The sequence below is a fragment of the Hyaena hyaena genome, unplaced genomic scaffold (assembly GCF_003009895.1).
Source record: "Hyaena hyaena isolate Hyena2069 unplaced genomic scaffold, ASM300989v1 scaffold_262, whole genome shotgun sequence".
NCBI classification, from domain to species: domain Eukaryota; kingdom Metazoa; phylum Chordata; class Mammalia; order Carnivora; family Hyaenidae; genus Hyaena; species Hyaena hyaena.
In genome coordinates this window covers 1,452,255-1,463,408 of record NW_024080895.1, presented here as the reverse complement: position 1 = coordinate 1,463,408, position 11,154 = coordinate 1,452,255, and the positions used below count along the sequence as shown (strand labels likewise).

General features: G+C 43.5%; 1 pseudogene; it reads right to left on the bottom strand.

Annotated features, from left to right (window-relative positions):
• Positions 1-10,722: 10,722 nt before the first annotated feature.
• LOC120240818 lies at positions 10,723-10,895 on the bottom strand (annotated as a pseudogene).
• Between the last annotated feature and the right edge of the window lie 259 nt (positions 10,896-11,154).

Genomic DNA, 11,154 nt, shown 5'->3' with positions numbered 1-11,154 from the left:
CCTAGGCATTAGTGCTGACAGTACTCCTTAATAAACATTCTGAGCATTCAACTTCATATCAGGGTCTTCTTTCCAGCCTGCAACATTCACCACATTGAGGAACTTGAAAGAGTGCAGTCAACATACAAAGAGAATCTGAATTAGAGAAGAATAAAAGAACTGACTGAATGCAATCACTCAGGGGCCAGAGCCAATCTTGACACCCTGTGCTTTGACCGTATCAGTCAGTTAATCCACATTTGAGATATTTTGTTTTAAAGCTGGTTTGAACTGGCTTTCTGATATTCGGAGCATAAACAGTCCCAGCTAATACAAAGACCAACTTGAACTAACTGCATGGTTTTTTTGTTTTTTTTTTAATATTGGTTAAAAATAGAGGACTTGTGGGGGCACTTGGGTGTGGCTCGGTCAGTTAAGCCTCAGTTTTAGATCAGGTCATGGTCTCACGGTTTGTGAGATTGAGCCCTGCATTGGGCTCTGCATTGATGGCACAGAGCCTGTTTGGGATCTTTCTCTCTCTCTCTCTTTCTCTCTCTCCCTCTCTCTTGCCCCACCTGCAGTGTCTCTCTCTCTCTCTCTCTCTCTCAAAATAAATAAATAAACTTAAAAAAATAGGTGACTTGTGGAGGGTACTTCTCTGATATTAAGTTACTCAACTTCTCTGGGCCTTGGTTTCTTGGTAAAATGGATACTATTACCTATTTTATTGAGCTGTTGTGAGGATTAAGTGCATTAATACATGTAAATCACTTAGAACAAGGCTGGCACATAAATTATTATAAACCGGTGCAAAGAGGAGCCTTTTTTGTTCCTCCACTTAAAATCAGTGGTACCAGGCCCATGCCAATCCTGAACCAGTGACTCATGTAGACTCCTTTTGTTGCTTTGTGTGCTGATACCATATACCTGACAATGATAATGACTGATCACTGTACATCTGGGTTTGCAAGCTCCAATGGCTATCAGGGCAAGCCAGTAGCCCAAAAGAAGAAATCCAGCCTTGGGCAAGAATACTCAAGAAGGAAGCAGGGAGTTGGGGGGAAGCGGGGGGACTGTGGCAAAATGGAAAACACATACTTTGAGGTGGGCAGCCACTCGGGCATAGCTGATTGCTGCCATGTGCAAATGAGGGCTCGTTACTGCCAAATTTTCTAATTTTTCAGGAAAATGTTTTTCAATTGGATTTTCATGCAAAACATTACCCTTTTTTGTTTTTTTTGCAATATTGGCCATTTAAAATATACAGTGAAGGCCAAACAAAACACATCTGTCAATCACAGCTTGAGGCTTCACTTGTATGATATTTGTAGAGCAGTACATAAGGAATGGAATTTTCTTCCTTAAAAAATTTTAATCAAAATAATCCATGAGGGATGCCTGGGGTGGCTCGGTTGGTTGAACATCTGACTCTTGATCTTGGCTCAGGTCATGATCTCATGGTTCATGGGATCCAACCCCATGTCAGGCTCTGCACTGACAGCTCAGAGCCTTGGGATTCTCTCTCCCTCTGTCTTTGCCTCCTGCTCTCAAAATAAAAATAAACTTAAAAATAATACATGAGCACAGGTTTTTCAAAATAGTATAGAAGAGCTTACAATGAAAAGCCGCAATCCCCTGCTTCACCTCTCTCAAGTGCCACCCCAAGAAAAATGTTGTATTTTCCTAAATAATACCACTACCTCTTGATTTTGTCCACTTTAGACATTTTAGATATCATGTATTTAATTCATACCATGATACATGAAGGTTAAAGTCATTTATACACAACTATATTTTAAGACTCACCCATGGGTATCTTCCACTTTCCCCTAGTCATCTGATTTCTTTTTTTAACATTATGGAGAGCCGAGTCAGTCAGGATTCAGTCAAAAAAACATGCAATTATTTGGCCAGAAGGAATCTAATATAAAGACTTGTTTATGTATAAAATTAACTGAAAAATTAACAGAGGTTCTCAACTTTGACACTGTTGACTTTTTGTTTTGTTTTGTTTTAGAGAGAGAGAGCTGGGAAGAAGCGTGGGGGAGGAGGGATAAGGGGAGAGAAAGAGAATATTAAGCAGGCTCCACACCCAGAGCGGAGCCCAACACAGAGCTCAGTCCCACGAGCCTGGGATCATGACCTGAGCTGAAATGAGGATTTGGATCCTCAACCATCTGAGCCACCCAGGCGCCCCAACACTGTTGACGTTTTAGACTGAATAATTCTTTGTGGTGTGGGCTGTCCCGTGCACTGCGGGGTGGCCCCAGCCCCTTTGGCTCTCCGGCTGCTCTTTACTGGGTGCCAGTAGCATTGCCCACGCTTAACGCTGAACTGTGACACCAAAAACCTCTCCGGACATTGCCAAATGTCTCCTGGGGGGCAAACTTTCTCCTGGTTGAGAACCGCTGCCCTAAGGCATCTACCACTCCTAAGGATGGGGGAACAAAGAGCAAAAGATGGAATCATTAAAACTTAAAAATGTAGAAAAGAAGACATTTAACCCCTTGATTTCTGCTGGTGCTAGTGTCCCGAGGAAGCATGAGGAAGCCGCTTCTGCAGCTGTTGGAAAAACTGCCAACTGGATTCGATTGCTGCCATAGGAGGGGCCGGCTTCCTCGGAACAGCTTTGCAGGGGTGAGGCTTTCTGGTGCAGGAGGGACACGGGGAAGGTGAGTCACGTTTTTTGCCTCCAGCCCAGACATCTCCTTCTGGTTACCCTACGCATAGCCCAGTGACAAGCCAGCTGGCAATGCCCAGATTGGATTGCAAATCCTAGTCCCAGCTTCACAAAGCTGATCTAGGTCATTTGCAGCTGAAAGAGTCTGACTGGCACAAACACCAAGCTTTCGTATGTGATCCCAAAGGATTCTCAAACTTCGAAGGGCTTACAAATCACCGGAAATCTGAGATGAAATTGGGAAAGCAAGCAGGGATGATGGAGGGTCACGGTAAGAAGTTTGAACTTACTCTCAAAGACAACAGACCCCCACTGAGGAGTGTAAGCACAGGAGACAACATACTGGATAATTGTCCCTGATGGCTAATCTTATTCATCGTGAATTCTTACCAGTATCAAAAAGAAAACTACAGACCCAAAATGGAGTCACTTATGTTAGGCCACGTCACCAAACCAGGGCTCAATACCTAATCTTTTTTTTTTTTTAATGTTTTACTTATTTCTAGTAGAGAGAGAGAGAGAGAGAGACAGCATGAGCAGGGGAGGGTCAGAGAGAGAGGGAATCACAGACTCCGAAATAGGCTCCAGGCTCTGAGCTGGCAGTCAGCACAGAGCCCGATGCGGGGCTCGAACCCACGAACCTGGAGATCATGACCTAAGCGAAAGTCCGACTCTTAACCGACTAAGTCACCCAGGTGCCCCTCAATACCTAATCTAATGGCACTTTCAACCTCCCCCCGAAATATAGCTTTAACTGCTCAGTCGGGAATTTTCTGCTCAGCACCAGCAAGGTCACATGGGTCATCTCTATCCCCCAAAGAAAGATGAGGTAATTCACCTAGTAAGACCCTTTTGTTCCCAAAGGTGACTTGACCCAAAATAATCCTTTTTTCTGCTTATGTCTTCCTTATCCTGTCTTTAGAAACCTTTCCCTTTCTGTAGCCCTTCGCAGCGCCCCCCTACTTGCTGGATGGGCTGCTGCCCAATTAATGAATCCCTTAGTAAAGACAATTGGATCTTCAAATTTACTTAGTTGAATTTTGTTTTTTAACCCTGGTTTTGCTCTCAGTATTACTTGCTTTCCAATCTTAGGGATATTTCCCTTAAGCCACTCTAGGACTATTATCCCCATCAGATTTAGTGGCTCCCTTCAATGGGCGCTCAGGGCTTTGCTATATATGCCTTTTTGTCATTGTTGTTATTGTTTAAATGTCAGTTTCTCCCACTAGACTGTTAATGCCTCGACAGGAATTGTGTTGTATGGATTTTTGTTTGCCCGCAGTCTAACATAATGAGTGTTCCTTAAAGGCTTAATGCAGGGATGAACCTGGCAGGAAGGCAAGAAGAAATAAAAGTATAAATGTACTTGCAAACCTACACCTCCTAGATGCATAACGATTTCTCATGTGACAAAGAAGTATTTTTAAACTGCAGACCACAATTAAACATTTAATGATGTAGAATTAGCAGTGAGATGGTAGAACAGGTAGGTGAACCCTCTTTTTAATTATACATGGAAATTTCCTAGTATCTGTGTAATAAATTACTCTGACTGGTGGTAACTCTAGAAACAAAAGTAGATTTTCTTCTTTCACAAAAATGCATAATAATTGTAGGAAACTGCCAAAGTTGCATTTATTTTCACTTCTTGAAAGATGTGCCCGCCCAATGACACTCCAGGGTCCACAGAATAGCAACCCTGAGGTTCAGATTAATACTAAATTGCTGGAGCGCCCGGGTGGCTCAGTCTGTTAAGCCTCCAACTCTTGGTTTCAGCTCAGGTCATGACCTCATGGTTCTTGAGTTCTAGCCCCGAATTGGACTTTATGTTGACAGCACAGAGCTTGCTTGGGATTCTCTCTCTTCCTCTCTCTGCCCCTCCCCCACTCATTCTCTCTCTCTCTCTCTCTCTCTCTCTCTCTCAAAATAAATAAAACAAACAAACAAAAAAAGATTAAACTGCTTCACTTGTTCACTCCCTAGACTCATTCTTCCTCCCCTACTTTGTTTCTGACTCTTCCTGCCTACAGAGTCTCAGCGTCAGCCTCCCCAGTTTGGCATAAGAGTTGATTTCTTCAGCTCCCACCTTGACTCCTTCCTTGCTTTCCTTGCTTCCTCATGGCTCAGCCATTCTTAACACACACCCCCAACCTGACCCCAGTGCCTCCCTTTCCCCTGCTTCCCACTAGATTGGCCCAGGCTCTGGGTGGCACCTGAACAGGTAAAGCGGCCAGTAGGTTGAGGTCTCACGGTGACAAGAGCATAGCTTTGTAGTTAAGTGGACTCGAGTCAAATCCTGCCTCTGCCACTTTCTTAGCTTTGGGATTTGGGGAAATTTATTCAACTTCACTAGTCTTCAGTATTCTCTTCTCTAACGTGGCAATAATGTCTACCTTATTGGGTTGTTAGGAAAATTAAAATATATGTCACATGCAAAGGGTCAAGCATAATGCCTGCTGTCCTAGGTGGGAAACTGGAAACTGGCTTGGAGAGGGAGGCTTGTATGCAGGAGTTTTTTAGAGAATGTCCTTAGGATCGATATGGGGGAGGGAAGAAAACAGGAGTGGGCAGAGAAGAAAGTTGAACTATACTGCGGTCACAGTGAGCCCTGAAGCTGGGAAAGTCCTTCAGAGTAGCTCTGCCTTCCACCCCATAGGCCAGTTGACATCCCCCAGGGACGTTATGTGACCTTGGGTGAGGCGACTGTACTCAGCTGGCGGCTATTCCCAGAGGCTGAAAGCTGTCGACTGCCAACAACACTCCCCACAGTTGAGGGAATGAGGCTCAGACCTGAGTCAGAGATCCGGGACAGTGCATCGGAGATACTGACAAATGGCGGAATACAAAAATCTACATGGTCTTTGTTCTGGTTCCAGCCACAGAGCTCTAAAAGTTCTTTGAATTTCCAGAGTGATTAGTTGTGTATTACTATTCATAGCAAGTCCTTTGAACACACCTGAGTTTATGCTAATGAGGTGACTTAGGGTGGGACCCCTAGATCAAATAGATGGGGCTGGTCACCAGAAAGACCACGTGATTAGAAAATTACAACTTTGAGTACCACCCACCAAACCCCCTGGGAAGAAGATGGAGGTAGAGATTGAGCTGTATACAAACTTGAATGAGGTTGGTGAATATATGAAAGTGGTGGGAGGGTGGCGTGAGTGGAGAGGGCGTGGAAGCTCTGTGTCCCCTCACACCCCCTAAGCATCTTTTGCCCAAGCATCTCTTCCATTGGCTGTCCCTAAGTTGTATCCTTTATAATAAACTGGTAAACATAACGTAAAGTGTGTTCCTGGGTTCTGTAGCCATTCTAGCAAATTACGGAACCTGAGGAGGAGATCACGCGAACCTCTGGTTTATAGCCAGTTGGTCAGATGTACTAGTGGCCCTCAATCTACAACTGGTAGCTGAAGTGGGGACAATCTTGTGGGACTGCGTCCCCAAGTCCCTAACCTGGGTGGTATGCTCTAACTCTGAGTAGTGAGTGTCAGAATTGAATCGAATTGTAGGACACCCCGTTGGAGGTGGAGAATTGATTTTTTGTCAGAAAAGCACACCAGGTGAATACTAGATAAATGTAGTAGTTCTATACATTGAAAGAAAAATAAAAACGGCACTCACACATAGTGGACTTTTCAGTAAATATTTACTGAGTGAGAGTAAATGCTCACCCCGGGTACCCAAATCATGACTACAGTTGTTAGTTGGTGCCACCCAGTTTCTTTTTTTAATTTAATTTTTAAAAAAATTTTTTTTAATGTTTTATTTATCTCTAGGAGAGAGAGAGACAGCGTGAGCAGGGGAGGGTCAGAGAGAGAGAGGGAGTGACAGACTGAAACAGGCTCCAGGCTCTGAGCTGGCAGCCAGCACAGAGCCCGACGCGGGGCTCGAACCCACAAACCGCGAGATCATGACCCAAGCGAAAGTCGGACGCTTAACCGACTAAGCCACCCAGGCGCCCCTAATTTAATTTTTTTTAATGTTTATTTATTTTTGAGAGGAGGGGGCAGAGAGAGAGGGAGACACAGAACTCAAAGCAGGCTCCAGGCTCTGAGCTGTCAGCACAGAAGCAGGACTCGAATTCACGACCTTCAAGATCATGACCTGCGCCAAAGTCAGATGCTTAACCGACTGAACCACCCTGATGCCCCTGGTGCCCCGGTACTGCCCAGTTTCGATCTGCCGTTAACTATACCTGAGTAGGATTCTTTAATTCACAACTTTATGAATAGCAAAAGTATTAACAATTGAAGCCTCAAAATGGAATAAGCACTATATGCTGTCATAGTTTTATGTCTATGAGCTATCTTTAAAATGTGTGTGTGCTGTCAGAGCTATTAATACCCCACTCAGGAAGGCACTGATGGGATGGGTAGGTGGGGCTCGGGACAAAGAGCTCAAGCAAGCCAAGGAGCAGGGTTAACTCAAGTCTACACCCGAGCTCCATGGGCAGCCAAGAAAACGTCTCTGTCCCAATGCAGTGTGGCTCCTCTTCTCTTGATATAACCAGATTGAACACCATCTACTCCCCCGCCCCCACCCCACCCCACCCCACTCCCGGGGCCTCACTCTCTCTGTGTCAGCTTCTGATGGCCAAATCCAGCAGCAGGGGTTTTGTGCACACAGAACAGGATTCTCAGTTTCTGCCTGTTATTTCTCAGAGCTCACCCTCCAAGAGCATTGTCACGCTGAACAGATTTTTAAAGAGATTTGCATTGCTTCTCTGTGCCTTCCTGCAAATGCTAGCTGCCGCTGCTGTTGTGTGAAAGACACACCCCTCTCTTGCTTGCCCACAAGCTCTCCCTCTGTGTTGGGCTGTCTCTTTTGGCCAGGAGCATAGAGCTTCCAGGCAGCACATGTCCTGCAAATGGCCCCACTTGGCCTACACTAAAACAGTCCCTAGATGGATTCAATAGGTAACTAACAAGAGATACAGGAAATGGGGCACAGTGCCAAGGGTCTGGCTGGGGCCCGATGTGACATGTGAGTGGCAGATCACATCTGCATTTTTGTGTCTTCCTTCAGCATCATTGTGGAACTGGAGACTAGAAACAGAGACTAAGAATATTACGGATGGACTCGTGTTGGAGTGATTCACTGGGCATATCAGAAAGGCTGGGGGCATTCATATTCCAGGTTCATGAGAAATTCCAGATTGGAAGATTGACCATGCAGGGCGCCTGGGTTGCTCAGTCAGTTAAGCTTCCAACTTCAGCTCAGGTCATGATCTCACAACTGCGTGGGTTTGAGCCTCGCATTGCGCTCTGTGCTGACAGCTCAGAGCCTGGAGCCTGCTTCGGATTCTGTGTTTCCCTCTCTCTCTGTCCCTCCCCTGCTCATGCTCTGTCATAAATGTAATAAATAAATGTGAAAAAAAAAAAAAAGAAAAAAGAAAAGAAAAGACTGACCATGTTATCCAGGTAGAATAAAAAACTAACGTATTCAGGAAAGTATCCATATCTCAAGTGAGGGGACAAAGGCTTAAATAATTGGAGGTCCTAGGGAAAGGGTCTATGTGTCTGGAAGATATATTTCAATATAAAATAATCAGGAATATAAAATAGTAATTTCACATACACATATAAAAGCATGCTGTTTTTATCCATCTTAAATCTCCTATCTAAATTTTAAAAATAAAAAAATAAAATAAAATAAAAACTTCTCATGACCCCACTTTCCCTCTAGCTGACATTCCAAAACAACACTCCTCCAAAGAGCTGTCTACAGGTTGTCTCTAATTCCTTGACCGCTATTCTCTCATATCCACCCCAATCAGTCTTCACTTTCATCACTGTGATGAGTCAAGGGCACCAATGACCTCTTCCTGGAAATACTTTCCTCATTGGTTTCTGGGCCTCTTAACTCTCTTGGTTTTGCTTTTATCTCTCTGGCTCCTCCCTAATCTCTTGCTGGCCCCACCCTTCCCTCTCAGCATCTGACTGGTATAGCGCCCTATGGCTCCATCTGTCTCTTCTCTTTCCCTATGTTGTCTCATCTGATCTTATGGCCTTGTTTGCCCTGTGACTCCCAATTGTATACCTCCAGCCAGGCCTCTGCCCTCCCCTCTGTACCTGTACACCCATCTGCCTTCTCTTTCCCCACCTGTATGTCTATTAGATGTCTTTGCTCTGCTCTCCCACTCCACTCCATCTCCATCACCAAGCTCACTGCACCCACAGCCCTCTGCATCTCAAATGATGGCAATTCAATTACTCTAGTCACCGAGTAGAGCTTGTAGTCATCTTTGACTCTGCTTTCTTTCATACCCCATATCTAATTCACCAGGAAATTCTATTGTATATACTTTAAAAATATCTCCAAAATCTGATTGCTTCTCCCCAGTTTCATTCTTAACTCCTTGGTCACCGTAATTTCCCACATCCCTTAGTTATTGCTATTGACTGCTGGTCATGTCACTCTTTTGCTCAAAATCTTTTGGTGGCTGCCTATTTCTCTCTGAATAAAGACCAAAACACTTTCAGTGACCTGCCAAGCCCTATAAGATCTTGCCCAGTTACTACTGATCTCACGTTTTACTATCTTCCCTCTCACTTACTCGTTTCCATTTGTTTGTTTGTTTGTTTTACTGCTCCTTGAGCATAGCAAGCATGCCTCTACCTCAGAGCCTTTGCACTGACATTCCCTCTGTCTGGAATGTTCTTCCCCACATGGTTAAATGGCTTCCCCCCCAACTCCAACCTTTGTTAGTCTCTTCAAATGGTATCTTCTCCATGAGGTCTTCCTTGAGAACCCAGTTTAAAACTATCATTCCGCACCCTGCTCTCCCTAGCATTCCCTATCACCCTGCCTTTCCTTATTTTGTCCTCATACTCTTTACCACATTCTAACACATTTGATACCATAAATTATTTACTGTAGATTATTTGTCTCTCCTGTTTTGTTCACTGAATCTCAGCCCCTATAGCAGAGTTGGCAAATACTAGGATTTAATCAGTATTATTGAATGAATTAGTTGGACTAGTTATACAATTATACCTAATTATTAAATTTCAGTGCAATTTTTTTTACAAAGCCAATAATTCCATTATCTTTATGGACTAGATTAAAATTACACACTGTCATTAACAGCTACTAATTAGTTTCATTAATTCAGTGTCACTTGGCTGAAAATCATATAATCCTCTTCTGCAGATTCCAAAGTACCTGTTCTTTCTAAACTTGCACAAGGGAAACTCTCTATCTGTACCAAAACATTGTCTGTATTATAAATCATAATAACCAGCCTCTGTGACTCAGATGCTGGAACAATATGGCCACACACAGGGTTGTGGGATCAGGTTGCCACGGTAACCTCTACTCCTATCTTCCATGAGTTTAATTGTTCAGTTCTAAAATTGCACACTCTTGAGTTCAGCCTGCTTCAACTGTGCCAGGCCTTAGCTGGCAGGAAATTAAGTGACAGTATTATTATTCACCATAATTACTTGCTAATGATAATTTATATTTAGAAATATGAGAAAATATAGAACAGGGATATTTAGGAGAGCTTTTCAATCTGCCTAATGCTGTTCAAATACTGGTACTAGCTTTGCATGTTGTGGGCACACTATCTTTACATTCCTGCGCCCCCCCATCATGGTTGCCCTGCCCCATAATATTTGTCTACTTTCAGTTTATTGTGTTCCAGGGTAAGATAACTGAACTTGCTTCCTCAGTCTCCAGTCCTTTGGGAAACTCAAAGAAAAACGTTGTTGGAGAATATATGATTGATATAGTTTATGTTGTGGATAGTAAAGTTCCAGCTATTAACAGGAAAATGAGCCAACAAAGAAATTCTTCAATTTCTTGATTATTAGGGAAGAGTCAGATAATTGTCATTTAAAAAATAATAAATCTGTGGTAGGTCAGGTAATAAAAATAAGTGACAACTTTTTAAAATAACCGTTTCCATTTTCAGAAACATAAATGTAATTTTCATAACTGTTAATTTCCTTAATAATAGACTGAAGTTATTTCATTTTCTGGTTTTAACTATTTTTTTTAATGTTTATTTATTTTTGAGAGAGAGAGAGAGAATGCAAGCAGGGGGAGGGGGCAGACGGGGAGAGAGAGAATCTTTTAATTTATTTTTCCCCACTACCACAAAGTATGCAGTTGAGTTTCCCACATCTGGGGCAACTACAGGGGGCAGCACACCCAGAGTGCAATGGATAAGCCCCGCCCTGGGAAAACCACTTTCGTGATCATGGTATATCCCCTGGCAGGGAAGTATTTTTTGAATTTTCTAAAATGTTTTATTTATTTTTGAGAGAAAGACAGAATACAAGCGGGGGAGGAGAGAAAGAGAGAGAGAGGGAGATATAGGATCTGAAGCAGGCTACAGGCTCTGAGCCATCAGCACAGAGCTCTACTTGGGGCTCAAACTCGTAAACTGCGAGATCATGACCTGAGCTGAAATCAGAGTCAGACACTTAGCAGACTGAGCCACTCAGGTGCCCCTTATCTGTATTTTTCAAATCAAAGAGGGCTAC